The following is a 22,976-nucleotide window of genomic DNA, read 5'->3' as shown; positions in this document are numbered from 1 at the left end:
TCGTCTCTACTAAGCTGAGCAATAAAGACCAATGCAGGGATTTTCACCCATGACATGAAGCAATATTCCAACCATCACCTTGAAAGCTAGCTAGAGTCACAAGTTTACTATTTCAGCGAGCAAAATTAACTAGTTGATATAATACAATAATACAAACCGCCCAAAGTCATTTAACAACAAAAGAAGCTAGCTAGGGTCACATGCATCGTTCGTCAGTCAGTCGAGGAGGACAAGAAATAACAGGTTAAATTGGTGGCGTGGAGTATAGCAGGCAGGCAGCGCTGTGCTCGGAATCATGCTGTCTCATCTCATTGGCTACGCCTAGGTTAAGCGCTGATGAATCGATCCCTGCTGCCGATTAACTTGATGCCAAAAGGAGACCTAATTTCGTCCACCAAAGTTGCGGTAGGGATCGCCTTTTCTGTTTTATTTGTCTTGGTCGGCCCGTCTTTTTTGGCTAGTCACATAGGACGAATGGGCACCTTTTGTTGTCTTGTTAGTGTCATGTATTTTTATCCGTGAGGGGAGAAAATACGGCTTTGCAAGTCAACTTATCTCAGGGGTGGTGCAGCTGCTGCTTAGGCATAGTAGGAGCAAGTCTGCGTGCGGGTCTGCATTCGTATTGTGTTTAAAATTAAATTAAATTAGGCACGGTTATGATATAATCATTTTACAAAAGTATAGCTAATATTATTATCTTACGGTAATCCTTGTAAGAAATTTTGTCTCCGTACTGAATAGTTTTTCAGTGCTTGTTGAAATTTGAGATGTTCAGCTGTTCTCTTCTTTTTGTGTTGTTAGGGGTTCTAGTTCTTCGGGGTTTTTTTTGCTGGCGAAGTTCTAGTTATTGTTTTACTTTTTGTTCTAAGTCAAAGTTCTTAAATTTTGACCAATTTTATAGAAAAAAGTAGTTACATATATGACATCAAATTGGTATATTATGAAAGTACATTTCAAAACGGATCTAGTTATACTAATTTAGTGCCATAAAAGTTGTTACTTTTTTCTATAAAGTTGGACAAAATTTTAAAACTTTAACTTAAGACAAAAGCCAGAAGTACACTTATTCGCGGACGGAGGGAGTATTTCAAATGAGAGAAGTTCTTGTTCTTGTTGGAACATCGGACCTCGACCGTGTTACAATGTAATTTTCTTAAATGGAGGCAAAAAATTTGCCTCATCTCATTAATTAACACTGCTAACTATCTTTTCTTTAGTGAAACATGTTAGGGGCACGCGCACGTAGATTTTCTGACTGTCATCGACAAGGTCAAGCCAATTTTGATAGGGGAGTAACCGCGTCGGCGGCTCGTTCTGACGGCAATAGTGTCGGTTTGATGGTCTTGAAATATTAATGCAATTTTTATTATGTTTGAGACACTTCATCGGCTGAACTTTTATAATAGCTCTGTTTCTTTTCAAAAAAAAAAGAAACATGCTAGGTATCAATAACATGGCTGGATTAGGCCTGCCTAGGATAGCTCCTATTTTTTAGGGGGTGCCTCTTATTCTAGCTTTATGTGTGATATTTTAATAATGGTTTAGGAATGTTCCGCATAGAAAAAGAAAAACCAAACCACCAAGAAACGAATAACGAAGACAAAATAAACCGGCTGAGAAAGCCTGAAAGAAAACCACTTAACTAACCATAGCTCGTACCCTCGAAAACACTGAATTATGCATTTTAGCTACTATTCTTCGCTATGAGAAAAAATTAGGGAGCTCCTATTGGACGCTCGATGCATTCAATAGCGCGCGACCCACATGGGAGCACAACTGGGCCGGCTCATTTGCAGGCATAAAACATGCATCCTCTAGTTGGTGAGCATGTGTTGCTAGCCACTGGAGCTTAGGAAAAAAATTATATGAGACCAAGTCTCATGGGTTAGCAGGTGAGACCCACCCTGATGCAGGATGACACGTGGCATTCATAAATCATTTAATCTCTTTCCTCCTGATTTTAAGTGGGGATGGGGTAGATGCTTTGTGATTTGTAAATGCCACGTGTCATCCATCAGGGTGGGTCTCACATGCTATCCTGTGAGACCTGGTCTCATATAATTCTTTTCCCTGGAGCTTATGAGCGTTAGTGATTGATTTTTTTAGGGGTCGTTAGTGGTTGATATGCAACGCGGAACTTTAAGAACTAACAACAACGTCAGGTCCAAATAATTTTTGGAATCTTTTGAACACTTCTAGAAAATTATGCACAATTGTTGAAAAACAAACACTTTTTTGAATTTTAGAACATTTTTTGAGAAAACAAAAAACTTTTGAACTTCGGAACACTTTTTGAAAATGCAAAAAAATTGAAAAGCAGGAATAATTTTGAAAACATGGACAATTTTTGAAATCCTGGACATTTCCTGAGAAAGTAACAATTTTTTAAAATTCCGAATGTTTTTTGAAGATTTTGAACAAATTTACACATTCTGAACAATTTTTGAAATTCTGAATATTTTCTGGAATTTAGAATTTTTTGTAAATCCGCACAATTTTCAAAACTGTGAACAATTTTTAAAGTTAAAAATAATTTATGAAGATTTTGAACATGTTTTGAAATTAGGAATTTCTGAAAAAACGAAATGAAAAGGGGAAAAGGAAAATAAAAAAGAAAAAACATGTGAAAAAAAGGTTCAAGTAATTTATGGGAAGTTCTCAAAACCAGCCAGAGAACTTCTAGAAGGTTCCCAAAATCAGATGGCTCACACTGCGTAATATGCTAAATGGCCCAGCCCACCTTGGGTAATATCACTAGCGCGCATGTGCTAATTTACCGCAGCGAGCGGCGATTTGAAATACCCCGCCTAGACCCAGCCAGTAAAAAATTAGAACTGGTTCTGTCCTATCCCATTTTCAAATGAATCAGCTAGTTTCGGAGCCTCTTTATTCCAGAAGCTACTATTTGATGCATTTTAAGTCAAATTGCCTCGCGACGCACACATGAACCCCAACTGGGCCGCCCATTGGTGGCCAATGTAGCAAGCAAGCGCCGTTCGCCCTGCTGGTACTATAACACAGCGGTGGGATGTGAAAATTCATAAAAGGAAGTGTGCGCCCTCGCTAGGAATCAAACCCCGGACCTCTGGCATGTGAAACAGCCAACTGTTGCTGAAACATTTACGAGGGTATAAGGTTAAGGATAATACAAAGCAGAATCCGGAAACTTTTTCAAAAAAGCAAACATTTATTGGAAATCATGAATAAATTTTTAATGGGACTAATGCTTGACAACCCAATAATTTTTTGGACAAATCGAATAAATTTTGAAATTTCAACTTTTTGAAGCACATGGACATTTTTTGACATTTTTTTTGAAAATCCTGACCATTTTTTAAAGTGCGACATTTTTTAAATTTTGAGAACAATAATTTGAATCCAGGAACAATTCCAAAATCATGAACCAATTTTGACAACATGAACATTTTTCTAATACGTGAACCACATTCTGAAAAAGAGATTGCATATGTGAACAGTTTTTTAAATTGCAAAAAAATTTGGAAAATGCAATTTTTTATCTTAAATCGCAAACATATTTTGAATTTGTGAACAAAAATTTAAATGAAGAAAAATTTATGAACTTCTAAGAAAATTTTAAAAAGTGCGCGCATTTTTAAAATTGAAAATATGTTTTTAATTTTGAATAAAATTTGAAAGCATGAAATTTTTTAAGTTCTGACAATTTAGGATAAACACGAACATTTTTGCAATTTTGTTTAAAAAAACACAAGGAGTTTTTGAAAGAAAAAAACTTGAGAAAGGGAAAAAGAACAGAATAAACAAAAAAACAGATAAAAGAACTAAAAACAAAAAGAAACATAAAAGGAATAAAAATGGCTAAGGAATCTCCAAGAAGGTTCCCAAAACCGCAAAACCCTCAGACTTGGAACCTTCTAAACCCATACTACAGAAAACGGTAGCTAAGGATCTTAAATGGGCTGCCCATTAGGAAATTTCCTTTATTCCCTGCTACGTCCGAGTCCGGATGCGAGCCTTTTCAATTTCTCTATAGTTTTATTTCAGATATTTGAAAGAAAAAGGCTACTTAATTGATTTTAGAAATGAAAATATAGCAGTTCTAGGAAGGGGAGCATCTGAAATGCATAACTCAAAATGACTAAGGAGTAAACCTAGAACATCTATAGTGACACAGGAGAGCAAATTGTGACTAAATGAAGGATAGTACCTTCAAATTGCTTGAAATCAAGAAACTATGAGAAGCTTTGGAAAAAAACAGTATTCTTGTGTGCAGAAAAATGTTTGTGGTGTATTTCAGAAATGCGCATCATTTATTTTAAAAACAAGTAAGCATCACATAATTCCAAAAAAAATGATCCCATATTTGAAAAATGTTTATCGCTTACTTATGCATTACCAAAATATATATTCACATGTACATTTATGTAGTATAAGAAATAAGGGGATGCAGTATGGCGACTATTCTAAGCACTATGCGAAAACTTAAAGCCAAAAAAATAATCGGGAAAACCAGGAAAGCTGCCCACAGCCGTCGCCTCAACTGGGCCTTTGGGCCCATTTACGGCTGTCTTTTAACAAAACAAGAAATTAAGGGTCATTTGCCGATGAGCCCCTGAAATCTGAAATCTGCGGTAGGTTGCAATGCGCGCGGCCTGAGCCTGAGTGACCAACAGGCAACAGAGTACTACTCTCGTCGGTTTAAAGTCAACTCCACCGCACGACTCCAAACAGACGTTCGGTTTAACCGAATTTTGTCTCTTTGGATAGGGGATGGAGTTATGTCTGGGTCTGTTCCGAGATGTGATGGCTGTGCGCCCAATGTATGGCCGCATCTTTTGGCCCCATCTTGTTCGTCTTCATATTAAAAAGAAAACAACGTTTCAAATACGAGTGGCCCTAGTTCAGGCCAGCGGCCTAGTTCACGCTAGCGGCCTAGTCATGCCGGCAACAGAGCCATCGACCTACACGTCCTCGCCGGCAACACAACCAACGGCCAGCAACACAACCAACCTCCAAAATGAATAGTTTTGTTCGTCGGCAACACAGCCAGCGGCCGGCAACACAGTCAGCCTCCAAAATGAATGTGTTTCTCGCCGGCACACATCCAGCGGCCCAGCGGGCGGGCGGCACCTATGCCAGCCTCCAGAAAAAACGGCCACGGCCGATCGGACGACCTAGTTCAGGCCGTCAGCGTCGGACATCTCCTTCTGCCTGGCCTCGAACCAGCTCCTTGTCTTCTCGCTCATCTTGGTCAAGTCCACGCTCATGATCGCAAGGGCCACCTCCTTTGCTTTGGTTGCAGCATTGGTGGCCTCGATGCCGGCCGCAGCTGCTGGACCCAGGTGTGACGTTGAGGTCGATGATGGCCGAGGGGCGCGGGGTGGACGGCGCGATCATGACAACGTCCGGCGGCCCCGAGAAATAGGTCTGGGCGTCGTGCCTTGGCGGAGGAAAGCCGGGTGACATATGCGTGGTCCGCGACGTCGGTGACTGGTAGTTGGGAGCCCGGGCGGCCGACGAGCCGGTGCTCGCCGGGCCGACGACCGCTGTAGGGAAACCGGCCGGACGGCACATGCCAAGCATGAGCAGGGCGTGCGCTTTGTTGACGATGTCCTCCTTCTCGTCGACCGCGTCCTTGCGCCGCGCGGCCTCCATCGCATCGCGCTTGGCGACGAACTTGGCCACGGCGGTGCTAACTCTTGAGCATGCGTTGGTTTTCCCTTGAAGAGGAAAGGGTAATGCAGCAAAGTAGCGTAAGTATTTCCCTCAGTTTTTGAGAACTAAGGTATCAATCCAGTAGGAGACTACACGCAAATCCCCTAGTACCTGCACAAACAAATAAGAACCTTGCAACCAACACGATAAAGGGGTTGTCAATCCTTTCACAGTCACTTGCAAAACTGAGATCTGATAAAGATAATAAGATAAATATTTTTGGTATTTTTGTGTATAGATTGCAAAATAAAGATTGCAAAATAAATAGTAACTAGAATTGTAGATTGGAAACTTATATAATGTAAAGTAGACCCGGGGGCCATAGATTTCACTAGTGGCTTCTCTCAAGATAGTAGGTATTACGATGGGTGAACAAATTACTGCCGAGCAATTGATAGAAAAGCGCATAGTTATGATGATATCTAAGGCAATGATCATGAATATGGGCATCACGTCCGTGACAAGTAGACCGAAACAATTTTGCATCTACTAGTATTACTCCACACATCGACCGCTATCCAGCATGCATCTAGAGTATTAAGTTCATAAGAACGGAGTAACGCATTAGGCAAGATTACATGATGTAGAGGGATGAGCTCAAGCAATATGATATAAACCCCTCCTCTATGGCAACAATACAATACATGTCGTTTTCCTTTCTGTCACTGGGATCGAGCACCGCAAGATTGAACCCAAAGCTAAGCACTTCTCCCATTGTAAGAAAGATCAATCTAGTAGGCCAAACTAAACCGATAATTCGAAAAGACTAGCAAATATATCAAATCATGCATATAAGAATTCAGAGAAGAATCAAATAATATTCATAGATAATCAAGTTCATAAACCCACAATTCATCAGATCTCGACAAACACACCGCGAAAGAGTTACATCGAATACATCTCCAAGAAGATCGATGATAACTTTGTATTGAGATTCAAAGAGAGAAGAATCCATCTAGCTAATAACTATGGACCCGAAGGTCTGTGGTAAACTACTCACACATCATCGGAGAGGCTATGGTGTTGATGTAGAAGCCCTCCGTGATCGAATCCCCCTCCGACGGATCGCCGGAAAAGGCCCCAAGATGGGATCTCACGGGTACAAAAGGTTGAGGCGGTGGAAAAGGTGTTTCATGGCTCTCCCCGAAGGTTTCAGGGTATAAGAGTATATATAGGCGAAAGAAGTAGGTTGGTGGAGCAGCGAGGGGCCCACAAGGGTGGGGCGCGCCCTCCTGCCTCGTGGCTTCCTCGCTGCTTCCTTGACATCCACTTCAAGTCTTCTGGGTTGCGTTTGTTCCAGAAACAATCCTCGCGAAGGTTTCATTCCATTTGGATTCCGTTTGATATTCTTTTTATGTGAAACACTGAAATAGGCAAAAAAACAATTTGCACTAGGCTTTCGGTTAATAGGTTAGTCCCAAAAATAATATAAAAAGGTATTTTAAAGCCCATTAAACATCCAAAACAGATAATGTAAAAGCATGGAACAATGAAAAATTATAGATACGTTGGAGACGTATCAAGCATCCCCAAGCTTAATTCCTGCTCGTCCTCGAGTAGGTAAATGATAAAAACAGAATTTTTGATGTGGAATGCTCCCTAACATAATTCTCAATGTAATTTTCTTTATTGTGGCATGAATTTTCAGATCCAAAAGATTCAAGATAAAAGTTTAATATTGACATAAAAATAGTAATACTTCAAACATGCTAACCAAGCAATTATGTCTTATCAAAATAACATAGCCAGAGAAGGCTTATCCCTACAAAATCATATAGTTTGGCCATGCTTCATTTTCGTCACACAAAATGCTCCCATTATGCATAACCCCGATGACAAGCCGAGCAATTGGTTCATATTTTTTAACGCGCTTCAGCCTTTTCAACCCTTACGCAATACATGAGCGCAAGCCATGGATATAGCACTATAGGTGGAATAGCATATGATGATGGGGGTTATGTGAGAAGACAAAAAAGGAGAAAGTCTCACATTGACGCGGCTAATTAACGGGCTATGGAGATGCCCATCAATTGATGTCAATGCGAGGAGTAGGGATTACCATGCAACTGATGCACTAGAGCTATAAGTGTATGAAAGCTCATCTAAAGAAACTAAGTGGGTGTGCATCCAACTTGCTTGCTCACGAAGACCTAGGGCATTTTGAGGAAGCCCATCACTGAAATATACAAAGCCAAGTTCTATAATAAAAAATTTCCACTAGTATATGAAAGTGACAAAATAAGAAAATCCCTATCATGAAGATCATGGTGCTATTTTGAAGCACACGTGTCGAAAAAGGATAGTAACATTGTTCCTTCTCTCTTTTTCTCTCATTTTTTTGTTTGGCCTTTTTTTATTTGAGCTTCTTTGGCCTCTTTTTTCTATATTTTTTATTTCACCTCACATGGGACAATGCTCTATTAATGATGATCATCACACTTTTATTTACTCATTACTCAATGTTACAACTCGATACTAGAACAAAAATATGACTCTATGTGAATGCCTCCGGCGGTGTACCGGAATATGCGATGAATCAAGAGCGACATGTATGAAAGAATTATGAAAGTGGCTTTGCCACAAATACGATGTCAACTACATGATCATGCAAAGCAATATGACAATGGTGAAGCGTGTCATAATAAACGGAACGGTGGAAAGTTGCATGGCAATATATCTCGGAATGGCTATGGAAATGCCATAATAGGTAGGTATGGTGGCTGTTTTGAGGAAGATATAAGGAGGTTTATGTGTGATAGAGCGTGTATCGTATTACGGGGTTTGGATGCACCGACGAAGTTTACACCAACTCTTAAGGTGAGAAAAGGCAATGCACGGTACCGTAGAGACTAGCAAATTGCGGAAAGGTAAGAGTGCGTATGATCCATGGATTCACATTAGTCATAAAGAACTCATATACTTATTGCAAAAGTTTATTAGCCCTCAAAGCAAAGTACTACTACGCATGCCTCTAGAGGGATAGATTGGTAGGAAAAGACCATCGCTCGTCCCCGACCGCCACTCATAAGACTACTCACAGTGGGGAGTAACTTAGAGTAGTAACATGCATATGTTACTACCTTCACAGTGGATAGTAACATATGTTTTGTGTCATGCATCACTTCATTTATTAGGTTATAGACTCATTTTTTCTTGATATGTGTGATGTTACAGTAACTAGCTATGTTACTACATGCCTCTCTTTCTTCATTAATTACATGCCACATCATCTATTTTGTCTAGATATACCACCTATGTTACTCCCATTGTGGGTAGTCTAAGGAAAGCACTCAAATAACACCCCATGCTTCAAATTTGTCACACAACGTTTATCATACGTGCATGCTATGGGACTTGCCAACTTTAACACAAGTATTTATCAATTTCACAATTACCCAACTAGCATGACTCTAATATTACCACCTTTATATCTCAAAACATCTACCAAGTATCACAGTATTCAATGTACTCTATATGAAAGTTTTTATCATACCCATCTTGAATGCCTATCATATTAGGACTAATTTTATAGCCAAAGCAAATTACCATGCTATTCTAAAATACTCTAAAAATAATATAAATGAAGCCTGAGAGACCAATAATTTTTATAAAATAAAACCACCACCGTGCTCTAAAAAATATAAGTGAAGCACTAGAGCAAAATTATCTAGCTCAAAAGATATAAGTGAAGCACATAGAGTATTCTAATCAATTCCGATTCATGTGTGTCTCTTCCAAAAGGTGTATACATCAAGGATGATTGTGGTAAAATAAAAAGCAATGACTCAAATCATACAAGATGCTTCAAGCAAAACATATATCATGTGGTGAATAAAAATATAACCTCAAGTAAAGTTACCGATAGACGAAGACGAAAAAGGGGATGCCTTTCGGGGCATCCCCAAGCTTAGGCTTTTGGTTGTCCTTGGATTTTACCTTGGGGTGCCTTGGACATCCTCAAGCTTAGGCTCTTTTCCACTCCTTGTTCCAAAATCCATTAAATCTTTACCCAAAAACTTGAAAACTTCACAACACAAAACTCAACAGAAAATCTCATTAGCTCCTTAATATAAGAAAACGAATCACCACCTTAAGGTAATGTAATGAACTCATTATTTATTTATATTGGTGTTAAACCTACTGTATTCCAACTTCTCTATGGTTCATACCCCCCCTATACTAGCCATAGATTCATTAAAATAAGCAAACAACACACGAAAAACAGAATCTGTCAAAAACAGAACACTACTAGGAAAAGGCCTACTAGTGGCGCACCTGTTTTGCCTACTAATGGCGCACTACAGGTGCGCCACTAGTATCACACCATTAGTATTTTTTACTAATGGCGCACCTGTGGTGCGCCATTAGTATCTGGTATACTAATGGCGCACCATGTCGTGCGCCATTAGTATAGCCCACGGTGCGCCATTAGTATGCCTCCCACGGGGCCATATTTACCCATGTGCTTTGGCATACTAATGGCGCACTGGTGGATGATGCGCCATTAGTGTGCTCTGGCTTACTAATGGCGCACTATGTGGTGGTGCGCCACTAGTATGAATATTAGGGATTTTTTTCTTTTCTGATATTTTCACAGGTTACAAAATATATTATTGGACAGAATATAGCTAGCACCACAGCAACAGCAGATTCATCGAATACAATAGAAGATTAGTCTCCGAATACAATTCATCATATTAGTCTCCGAATTTAAAATACCGAACAAAGTTAGAACATTACAAGTCTCGAAACCGCGAGTAGCGAGTTTGTCTTCACATTACAAGTCGATATCGATCATCTAAACTACCATCACATATAAGAGAGCCGCGGTCATCACGATGAGCATAATTGCGATGAAACTGGTCTTCATCCGGTTCCTCCAACGCTCCCTCCTCTCTCCCACTAGATAGCGCGCGTATCTAACTTCCGCCTCCACCCTAGTGGTGTACCCTTTGTAACTGTTACCGTTGAAACGGTTAACCTGTCTCCACTCCTCCCAGTCGTCGTAGACTCCGAGAACCTTACCCTTATACACGACATACGATGGCATCTCTATACACTAGCCAAACAAAACGTTAGTAACAATTCACAGACAATACATAAGCAATATATAAGTATGCAACAAAAGGATCGGAAGAGAAAAGCAACACATTAATAGCATCGATTACATCTAAGTTGAACGACTGTCCAAACCAAAGAGACATACAAGTTCATTAAAGTTTAATTACAACATGAGCCAATCGATGTTTCAGAACTACACATATCATCACTACTTTTGACTTGACTCAAGGGACCGGAGCGTGGATAAAGCCGCCGTCTCTTGTGATGGTCATGAAATCGCGGGCGTTGTCAGCCTGCATTTGTAGCGTTGTGTCTATCTCATTGTTGGATGGTTGATTTCTGAGGTTGAACTACCCCCAGGTACGAAGGACATCTTGATGGATGATTTCCGCAAACTCCGACTGGATGCGAAAGAATTCTTGTCTGATGTCCGTGTCCTGGATTGCCGACAAGCTCGTGACCCAATCTTTGAGATTATTTGGTAGCAGAAGGTGATTATGGCCCCGTACGATCGCCCGCATGTGATGGAGGGCGTAGTAGGCATCCTTCTGACCGCCAGGCGGCTGCTTGACGCAGAAGAACGTCGTATTGTGGGCGAACACGTTCTTGTCATACTTACGAACTGGCCTGGTGAAGGTGCCTCCAGATTTGGCATAGCCGGGGAGAACATCATCAATAACTTTCTTGATATTTGTGTAGTCTTTCTTCGACTGACGGTCCGAGTCGAAATACGTGGCCATGGAATATTTTGGGCTTAAGAGGATGAGTGTGCAATGTGTGTCACTGCACAAAACACGGAATTTTAGAAAAAACGATCGAAATCTAAGAAATCATATGTTACGGGGCAGTTGAGGGGACGACTTACTCGGGAAAGTAAGGCACGAGGAAGTTATCCTTATCTGGGTTTGCCAGAATGACGCCTTCGAGGTAAGAACTCACGACTTGCCGGTCCCCAGCGTTGCCCAAGATCTTGGCACGCATGTAGAAGGGGTCGACTATCACGATGTCCGGGGTCTTGTCTCTAATGATCCGCATCTCCATACTCAGCGAAAATAGCCGAACGAAGGTGTAGTGCAGCGGATGAAGGTTAAACATAGCGAAGATGTCATCAAACCGCAGGACGATCGTACCCCCGATGGAGTTATCCACAAAGCCCTTGCCCTCTAGCACCTTGGCCACGAAAACCTGGTATGCCACATCATTCTCTTTGAGACGCCGCTTCTCCAAAGAAAGAACACTGTCATGCAGACTCCGCATAGCACCGGTTGCAGCATTGAGCATATTAGTCGGTAGCATCGGCCTACCCGCCACATGCACCCTCCTCAAGATATCCTTAGGTGAAGGTGGCCCGTCCTGAGCACGGATCGTACTCGGTGTCGGCTGGCTCGCACCCTTGTTACTCTTTCTTTTCCATCCCTTCTTCTTCTGCTGTAATGGGACCAAGTTCTGCTCACAGACCGCCTTCTTGAGTGTGTTGAGGCTGATAATATTTCGCACCTCAGCTATCTGAGGCTCGGTGAAGTCGGCAGCTGGAGGCGTCTCCTGAGAACTGAACGCCAGACGATGCCTGTTGCAATTGGGTTTCTCCGCGGTACCAGCTAGATCGCGATCGTCTTTTGTAGGGTTGGGTTCTTGAGAAAGAGGCCCCAAGAATTCGTCATCGTACCCATGTTCGGCAAAGTACTTATCGGCGTTGGTAAATGTATCGTCGTCGTTGTCGTCATCGTCCGGATCCTGTGCCATATGCATGTTCGGATCCTGTGCCATAGGGATGTCCGGCATGTCCGGTAGCGTTGCGGCGGTCTTGCCATGGCTTGGCACCGGCACGACTGGCGGTGTTGTCTTTGGGGTGGTGTCCACCACCCCCAAACGAATCTGGCTCTTCGGCCAAAGCAGGGGCCAACTTAGGCAGGCGCTGAGGGTCATCACATCATCTTCGTCGGCCCCGGCGGGTCGAATCGGATGTAACAACTCGTCGCAGCCTGGCAGCACCCGAACCAGTTGAACCCTATACATAGTGGGTGGCATCGGATTACCGTGGAACACGGGGTTGCCCGGTTGATCGATTCTTCCCTTGGTGACATCGACCAACTCGTCGTTCACGAAGTGCAGGAGAGTGCATGAAACGTCGGCGGTGCCCTGCGAAAACATGTAGGGCGTCAGGGATGCCCAGTCAAAGGCAAGGAGATGAAGTCCTCGGCCGAGAGGCTTAATTAGTTACCGTGATGATGGCGTCGAGCTCGGCTAATGTCGAGGCACGGCCAACGACGGGCGTGTAATTGACGGAGGGGCCGCTTGCTGCCGAGGTGCCAGCCGGCGTACACCTGGGTGCATTAAGCTCCAATGCCCGTGCCGGCGTCGGAGACACCAATGACGCCTCCGCCGGAGACACCAATGGCGCCGCCTGCGCGTTGTGCGAGTTGCTGTCCGTGAAGCTGGGACTCGGGGGCAGCCCCTGTTGGCCGCCCGCAATCCACGTCGTCAGCCCATGAATCAAGGTAGGCATAATGTCGGTGAGAGTCGATCCCAGTTGTTGTTCCACTTGCTCTTGGACAATCTCCGGAATCCGCGCCACTTGTGCCTTGAGTTCTTGAACCTCGCGCGACTGGCTTTCCGAGCTGGTCTTTCTCTCCTTTCGCCCACCAGCATTATAGTATGACGACCATTTTGTGGACAAGCCTTTGCCGGCCACACGACCAGCTGACGACGGCTTACTGAGCTTATCCTTGTTTTTCATTATGTTCAACGCCCTATTTAGAGTGCTGTCCCAAGGGGTGCTCTGAGCCGACCCCGCGCTACTGCTTTCAGTCTCCTGCGGAAGGAATGTGAACCATTTAGAAATTTGGCTTCATTAATTAGAATGCAGCCATATGGAGCTAATTACGCGGGGGTGTATTCCTTACTAGAACAAGCTCAAGCGCCCTGGTCTTCGGATCCGTGGTAAGCTCCTTTGTTACCGGGTCCTCCTTGTACCGGGCCCTGACATAGTTCCTGGTCTGCTTGTCACCGTATTTCTCGAAGCGGGGCGGTAGGCCTTGCTCGGCACGCTCCGCATCCTCCTTGTCCCATATAGGCTCCGCCACTCTGTAACCACCGGGACCGAGTTTGTGTTCCCCTAAGTTCAACTCCCGCATTTCTTTCCCCCACTGACTTGATTCGGAGGTTGCGCTGCTCTCGCACTTGATCTTGAACTCCTTGTAGTCATCTTCCCTTATCGAAGGATTTTTCGCCTTGATCTTCTCATAACTATCACCTTTGTCAATCATTCTCTTCATCGCGCTTCTCCAAGTAGACAGGGTTGTGCTCATCATCGTGAGGGCGGCACTGTTCACTTTATTCCCTGAGAGGCGTGTGTTTACAAAGTCAGCGGGGAACTTGTATCATTCGTGCAGCTTTGTGAAGAGGAGGTTGCGCAAATTCCCTCGGTCCTTATGTCTTAGGTTCTCGGTGTTGATCGAGATGGTGTTCCGGAGAATGCACCCGAGCTGAAGCGAGTACCCCTTGAATAATACTTTGGGCGCCGTTGGATGCCCGTCGGAGTTCACTTGAGTAAATTCCTCCTTGACAGTGCGGAGCACGTTCGGGCGCCGGTCCTTCCGTTGCCTCTTCGGTTGGCTGCCATCTGTGCGTGTGCTGCCATCATCAGTGGTGACATCCTTGGCGGCACCATCAGTGGTGGCATCCTCGGCGGCACCATCAGTGGTGTCATCCCCGACGCCACTAGGGGTTGTGTAGTCAGGATCGGTGTCTTCCGTGGCATCCTCATAGCGGTGAGGTTCTTCCTCCATCTCCTGGGACAGCTCCCAGAATTGCTTGCCGCCCGAACCGCCGGCCTCATCGTTGTGGGCCATGTTTCGCTCTAAATAGGAATAAAGTTTGGTCAAAAAGTTGGTTATTGTCAAGGAACAAGATCATGGTCTCATCATTTAGGTTTTGTCGACACCGAGGCATCCTAAAAGCTAAGCTTTTATCATTTAGGGTTTGTCGACGCCGAGGCACCCTAAAAGCCTAAGCTTTCATCATTTTGGTTTTAATCGACACCGAGGCACCCTAAAAGCCAAGGTTTTATAATTTAGGGTTTGTCGATGCTGAGGCCCATGCATAACACAAGAGGCAGTTGATCCTACTTAATTAAGTACTAAGATACCCCGGCCCATGCATTAGTAGCAAGTGCCCCATATGTCCGATTTTTAGCAAAGTCATGCTAAAATTCACGGAAAAATTCAGCATGACCTTTGCTGAAAATAGGACATACGGAGTACCCGAATTTGCTGGAACGGAAGTTAATCGACATTCCGGCAAACTCAAGGGCCTCTCGGGGTACCTGCAAAATCATCACGACACGATGGTCGAAGACAAAACCCAGCAAACTAGCACCACAATATGCCTCTACTTTCATATGGATGGAAAGGCCACAGACCATATGGTCCTCTGCTTTCATATGGACAAAAATCAACTCAACTTATGTGAGCTTCCATTCCAGATATAATAGGTCACCCAACAAAAAATCATCAATAGTTTTAGCTGAAAAAAAGCATGGATGTTGGTCTTATACTTGTTTTTTTAATGTACTTATGACAATCAGCAGCATGTCTATCCATGCCAACAATCTCTAGATGTTCAACAAAACATGTGCTATTTAATTAGGAAAGTAGGACCAAACTACATTCACCTGTCAAACAATGTTACCATTCATCTAGCAATACAAAAAACACAGAAATTGCAAGGTCTGGACTGAATGCTTTTGAGTTTATTAAGTACCTTCAGTTCTGAGCTTTAAATATCAAAAGAGCTTTCACAGAATCTTGAATCCTCCAAATCACTCTTAACAGTTCTGCATTGCACAAAGGCAGCAATGAGCCAATGATATCAGTAGCAATAATAGGTGCTGCAGTTATATAACTTATCAAACAGGCCCAACTTAGTTAGCATTCTATCTGCACAACTGGCCAAAGAAAACAGATGAACTATTCATAAATGTTTTTGCAGTTTTTATTATTTTTGCAATAAGTGTTTCTGAACAGAGGAAGTATATATTTCGTCTAAATGAAAAGATGGTGCGCCTACAAACTTGGTGTACCTAGGTGTGTTCGTTGTTGGACTTACTAGGTGTGTTCGTCAAGAAAAACCTAGGTGTACCTAGATGTGTGTTTGTCGTTGGACTTTCTTATTAGCTCAAGACGAAACGAACGATGCATGGGTTAGCGAAGTGTACCTAGGATGATAATCTATCTACTCTAGCTAGTAAGTGGTCATCTGGAAGGATGGAACGAGCAGGAACGTGTGAGGTTAGGCATTTATTCGGTTAGAACTGAATAAACTGCAGAATGATCTCACTCCTTTTTGCCAACTCATGAAAGCAGTCCAGTCCCCATTACCAATCCAAACGGTGACTTGGCAATTGCCCAGAGATTGATAGTACTAATAACTTCTACAACACCGGCAGCCGCTACACGCCAGTGCAGTACGCCGACGACATGTACCACGGTCGAGGGGAGGGAGGGAATGGGAAGGAAGGGTGGAGAGGGAGGAAGGAGGAAGGAGGAGAGGTACCTGGGCGGGCACGGCTGGTCGCCGGAGGGGTCGGGGTCGTCGGCGGCGGCGTCGTCGAAGGGATGGCTCGAGGGCGTCCGAGCTCGTCCGGGTCCTCGTAGTCGAAGAGGAAGACGACGGCGGTCCTCCTGGGTGCCTCGGTTGGTCGTGGGGAGGCCGGCGGCCATGTGCTTCGCGGGTCGGTGACGTTCATCGTCCTGCACCCCGTGCGGTCGTCGGCGGTGTAGCGAATGCAGTGGTGGGGGGTGCGAGGGCGTGGTGGCGGCGGCGCGGGGGAGCCGGAGCGGGTGTGGAGCGGGCGCGGGGAGGGAAGGGGGATCTGGCGAGGGAGAGGGAAGGGGGGATCGGGCGAAGGGGTATCCAGCTAGAGGAGGAATGTTAGTAATGGCGCACCATCTAGGGGTGCGCCATAAAAACACTCATAGCAATGGCGCACCATCCTCTGGTGCGCCATTAGTAACTTTTTTCTGATAGCAATGGCGCACCCTCCTCTGGTGAGCCATTAGTAACTTCTTTTTTTCATTATTTCTTGTTGCATCTAATAATTTGCTTTTTTATCAAATTTGTTATTTTCATGAGGACTAGAACAAAAAATATCATCAAATATCATCAAATTTGTTCTTTTTTGAAAATATCATCAATTTTTTTTATTTTTAATTGAAAATATCATCAAATTTGTTATTTGAAAATATCATCAAATTTTTTATTTAAAAATATCATCAAAAAGCGGGGGAGGGTGCGAGGTGTCGGCGGCGGCGGTGGAGCGGGCCAGGGGAGGGTGGGTCGGCGGCGGCGGTGGAGCGGGGGGAGGGTGCGGGGGGTGCTCGGCGGCGAGGGGGATCTGGCGAGGGGGATAGCGATCGAGATGGAGGGGGATCGAGATCGAGTGTCCTCATGAATATTCAATATTTTTTCATATTGAATATGAAAAAATATCATCAAATTTGAAAAAATATTCATGAAATCAAAAAGTGCCCATGAAATTTAAAAATATTCATGATATCAAAAAGTGCCCATGAAATACAATCGAGAAATGAAGACTACGATTTAAATACAATCGATTTTAGCTAGCTATCTGTTCACAATCTTCTTGCCCTTCTTTTTCGCAAATGGAGTTCTTCTGTGGAACGGACGTCCTTTAGGTAGGGTGGTCCTGCTTCTTCTTGTGGTGTATGCTGCTACTTCATCGTCGTCGTCATGTTCCATCTTCGGGTCGCCGTACTTGTCGAAGTCTTGCTCATTGGCGACTCCATCCATTCTGATGATCTTCCTTTTGCTTCTCCTCACGACAACACGACTGGGCTTTGACGGGTCGGTAATGAAGAAGCATCAGTCCACTTGGGAAGCCAGTACCCATGGCTCATTTTTCGCGGTGACGTTTGCGCCCGCGGTCTTGGATTTGGCTTCGGGTATAACCATGGTGGTGAAATACCGGTCTTCTTTTAGGACGCTCTTGGCCCATCTGACACGGAACATCGGGACCTTCTCTCCAGCATAGCTCAGCTCCCAGATCTCCTCGATCCTTCCGTAGTATTTGTCCTTGTCGTTACCGGTGTAGGATTCCATCGTTACCCCGGAGTTCTGATAACCATCGCTCTTCATGTCCTTGTCCTCGGTGTAGAATGTGTAGCCGTTGATATCGTACGCCTCATAGGTCATCAGGTTGTGCTCGGCGCCGTGTGACAAGGCGAATATGAGTTGTTCTTCCGCGGAAGAATCCTCATGTAAAGGGTACGACAGAAGCTTCTGCTTGAACCAACGCATGAAACATGAGTTGTGCTCTTTGATTATATCTCCGTCCGTCCTCTGTCGGCCTCGGTCATTATACGTCTTCTCAATAAAGGTTTTGTGCTCTACCACCCAAGGATCGACCACGTCTATGTGTTGTAGCGCGACTAGGTTTGCTCTTTCAAAGTCGGCGAGTCGGCCCTCGAAGTCGACATGCATTTCGCGGCGACCCTCACGGTGACCACATCCAGCGAGCCTGCCGAGGTGCCTGTTGACGGGCAGACCAACGGGGTTCTCGATGCCTAGATAATTCGTGCAGTAGGAGATGCACTCTTCGGTCAGAAAGCCCCTGGCTATGCTTCCCTCTGGACGTGACATGTTGCGAACGTATCCTTTGATGACACCATTCATCCTTTCGAATGGCATCATGCTGTGCAGGAACGTCGGCCCGAGTTGGATGATATCCTCCACGATATGGACCAGCAGATGCACCATAACGTCGAAGAATGCGGGCGGGAAGTACATCTCAAGCTCGCATAGTATCACCACGATCTCTTCCTTTAGCCTTCTGAGTTGCCTCACGCCAACTGACTTCCGAGAGATGACGTCGAAAAAGTTGCATAGGCCAAATAGCGTTTCACGGACGTGCGCGTCCATGATCCCACGGATTGCAACTGGAAATATCTGCGTCATCAGCACGTGACAGTCGTGAGACTTCATTCCGCTGAACTTTTGCTTCGCTGGGTCTAGGTATCTTCTTATCTTCCCCGCGTAACCGTAAGGAGGTTTTACTCCTACGAGGCAGGTGAAAAACTGCTCGATCTCCTCCTGACTTAGAGTGAAGCACGCGGGAGGGTAGTCATTTCCAGTCTTCTTGCCCTTTTTGCCTTTGCGACGACTTTCTGTGTCCTGCTTCGCCTCATCATCATCATCATTAGCGTGAAGCTCCTCCCTGATGCCCATTGATTTCAAGTATGCCCTTGCTTTCGGCCCATCTTTGGTCCTCTCTGGCATGTTGAGCAGGGTACCAAGCAGACTCTCGCACACGTTCTTCGTGATATGCATGACATCAAGGCTGTGAGGCACACGGTGGATCTTCCAGTATGGCAAGTCCTAGAAAACAGATCTCGTTTTCCATACCTTCAGCAGTGGTTCTGGCGCCTTTCGCTTCTCTCCCGGCTCTGCGCCTTTTGCTTCTTTCCCGGCAGTGGGCAATCTTTCCAATTTTTCAACAGCTCGTCTATTTCCTCACTGCTCCTCGTACTCTATCTAGATGGCGATATGTTGTGTCATCCATGCACCTGACGCATCCAGAAAATTCGTGGACCACCTGCCCCGCGAGATATCCGTAACCGAGATAGTCGTGCACCGTCGTGAGCAGTGCGGCTCTCATAGGGAAATATTATTTCTCTGCGACGTCCCACGTATTGGCTGGCGTTTTCCACAGCGTGTCTAGCTCCTCTTTCAGAAGCCCCAGATACAGATTGATGTCGTTCCCTAGTTGTTTTGGCCCTTCAGTTAGCATACTCATGTGAATGTACTTCCTCTTCATGCACAACCAGGGGGAAGGTTGTATATCCACACAAACACAGGCCAGGTGCTATGTGTGCTTCTCTGGCTGCCAAACGGATTGACTCCATCGGTGCTCGCGCCCAGCACGATGTTCCTTGGATCGTTCCCAAATTCTGGGTCTTTGAAGTTCAACGCTTGTCACTAGCTCGCATCCTTAGGGTGACTCAGCATCTTGTCTTTTTTATTTATCTCCGGATCATTTCCGTCATCTTCTCGCTTCTTCTCCTCCCTATCCGCGTGCCAACTCAGGAGCTTTGCTACCTTAGGGTCCGCGAAATACCGCTGCAGACGAGGAGTGATCGGAAAGTACCACACCACTTTTCGAGGAGCTTTCTTCCTCTTCTTGTATCGAGTGACGCCGCACACCGGACATATGGTAGACTCCGCGTGCTCGTCCCGATAAATGATGCAATTGTTCATGCACACATGGTATTTCATGTGCGATAAATCCAGAGGACACACAATTTTCTTCGTCTCCTCGAAACTGGTTGGACACTTGTTCCCCTTGGGAAGACGTTCGTGCCAGAATGACATGTTCTCGTCGAAGCATGCGTCGGTCATTTTGTGTTTTACCTTCATCTCCAGAGCCATGAGCGTTACTTTCAGGCGGGTATCCTCGGGCCTGCATCCTTCATACAATGGAGTAACCACGTCTATCTCCAGTTGATCCAGCTTGGCTTTCTCTCGGGCGGCTGCTCTTGCGTTATCCGTCTGCTTGAGAAGCAGCTCTTGAATATGAGGGTCCTGCACCCAGCCTCCATCGTCGTCTGCTCCGGCATCTTCATCTTCATGATCATGCCCTTCGTCTTGATCTTCCTCATCATCATGTCCGACATCTTCTACATGATGACTATGTATAGCATCACCGTCGTGATCATGTCCTAGAGATTCTTCGTCTTCTCGCCCGCCCTCGCCGTGGTGGTTGTCTTGCTGCCCTTCCTCATTTCTTTCTCGGCCCCCATGGACGACTTTATAGTCATCTTCATCACCTTGCCACCGATAGCCATCCATGAAACCACGCAAGAGCAGGTGGTCCCGCACCTGCCCGGAATCCGGGTCCGCAATAAGGCTCTTCAGCTTGCATCTTCGACACGGACATCTTATCTCTGTCTCATTCTTTTGAAGCATCTCGGCCTTCGCGGAGCTCAAAAACCTATTCACGATGCCTTCGGACGATATTTTAGAACCAAGAAAAAATTTGGCATGACTTTCCCTAAAAATAGGACAAAAAGAATGCATAGTGCCAAAATTCTCGCCGAAACGGAAATGAATCAACATTCGGCAAAATATTGGCAACTATCGCATTTCAAATACCGGTACCTGCAAACACAAACATATATGCAACACCACAAACATATGCAACACCACAAACATACATAGATCTAGCTAGGCCATAAAAAGTGCATGTGCACGTTGTTGGAGGGAGAAAAAAGTAGATCTATGACATAAAGATAGCTTTCCCCTTACTTACCTATCAAAAAAAGGTAATTTAACCACTTAATTTTGATGAATCTATGGTGCAAATGAGGTGAGGATGAGGAGGCAGCCGACACGAGCTTGGAGGAGAAGGTGGAGAGAATAAAGTGGGAAAAGTGAGTGTGTAGATGTGGCTGTCCAAAATATCTAGCTGGTCCCAGGTTACCAATGGCGCACCACCCACAAATGCACCATTAGTAACCCTGGTTACTAATGGCGCACCAGCTTGCGGTACGCCATTAGTAGTTTTGCAAAAAAAATAGTAGTGGCGCACTGTGTGGCAGGTGCGCCATTACTAGTTAAACTAGCAATGACGCACTGTGCCTCGGTGCGCCATTAGTATTTTTGGAAAATAAAAAAAATGTTACTAGTGGCGCACCGTGTGTCCGGTGTGCCATTAGTGTCTACCACACTAATGGCGCACCAACTCATGGTGCGCCATTAGTATATAGTAGTGGCGCACCATATTTCTGGTGCGCCATTAATGGCCATATCATCTATAGGCCTTTTCCTAGTAGTGGAACAGTCTGTAGTAATCTTTAGATTTCGAATACTTCTGTGACTTCAAAAATCCTGAGAAATTAGGACATCCTAAATAATTTGCATATTGATCTACTGAAGTTGGAATCAGTATTGTATAGCTCTCTGGTTAGAAATGAAAATTATTCTTGTGAGCGCATACCTTTTGTTTTTTTCAGCAAGACCAAATACCAGTCATCCAAGAAGATCCTAAAGGCTTTACTTGGCACAAACACTAATTAAAACATAAAAAACACAATCATAACAGAGGATATATGAATTATTTATTACTAAACAGGAACAAAAAGCAAGAAACAAAAATAAAATTGGGTTGCCTCCCAACAAGCGCTATCGTTTAACGCCCCTAGCTAGGCATTGATAATTTCAATGACGCTCACATGAAAGACAAGAATTGAAGCACAAAAGAGAGCATCATAAAACACGTGAAAACACACATCTAAGTCTAACATACTTCCTATGCATAGGCATCTTATAGGTAAACAAATTATCATAGCAAGCAAAAACTAGCATATGCAAGGAAGCGGAAAGAAACAATAGCAATCTCAACATAACGAGAGGTAATTTAGTAACATGAAAATTTCTACAATCATATTTTCCTCTCTCATTACATGTGGGATCATAAGCAAACTCAACAAAATATCTATCACATAAAATATTTTCAACACGATCCACATGCATGCAAAGATGACACTCTTCCAAAATAGTGGGATTAACATTAACTAAAGTCATGACCTCTCCAAACCCACTTTTATCAAAAAATTCATAACATTGAACATTCTCCAAATATGTGAGATCTAAAGTTGACGCTCTTCCAAACCTAATTTTAATAACATTGCAAACACTATTATCAATCTCATATTCATCATGGGGCTTAGATAAATTTTCAAGATCAAAAGAAGAATCACCCCAATCATGATCATTGCAACAAATAGTAGTTATAGCAAAACTAGCATCCCCAAGCTTAGGGTTTTGCATATTATTAGCACAATTGACGTTAATAGAATTTATAATAACATCATTGCAATCATGCTTTTCATCGAAGGAACTATCTAGTATGGGTGCAATAGCAACGATCTCATGTTTAACATAAGGAACTATAGCAAATTCATCTTCATAAATATTGGCATCATGGCCACAAGAATAGCAAGCATCATGTTCATCAAGGGATATCTCAATAAAATCATTGGAATCATAATTATCCATAGATTCATGCATATCATTATTTTCTTCCAAAGCAGCGGTCATTCCTTCAATAAATTCTTTGACATAGACATTATGAGCATAGTTTTCATAGAAATATTTAAGTATGTCAAGATTTTCAGATTCGTAGAGAGTAATATCATACTTTTCAA

Source organism: Triticum urartu, chromosome 3 (genome assembly GCF_003073215.2).
Source record: "Triticum urartu cultivar G1812 chromosome 3, Tu2.1, whole genome shotgun sequence".
Taxonomy (NCBI): Eukaryota; Viridiplantae; Streptophyta; class Magnoliopsida; order Poales; family Poaceae; genus Triticum; species Triticum urartu.
This window is presented reverse-complemented; position numbering follows the sequence as displayed.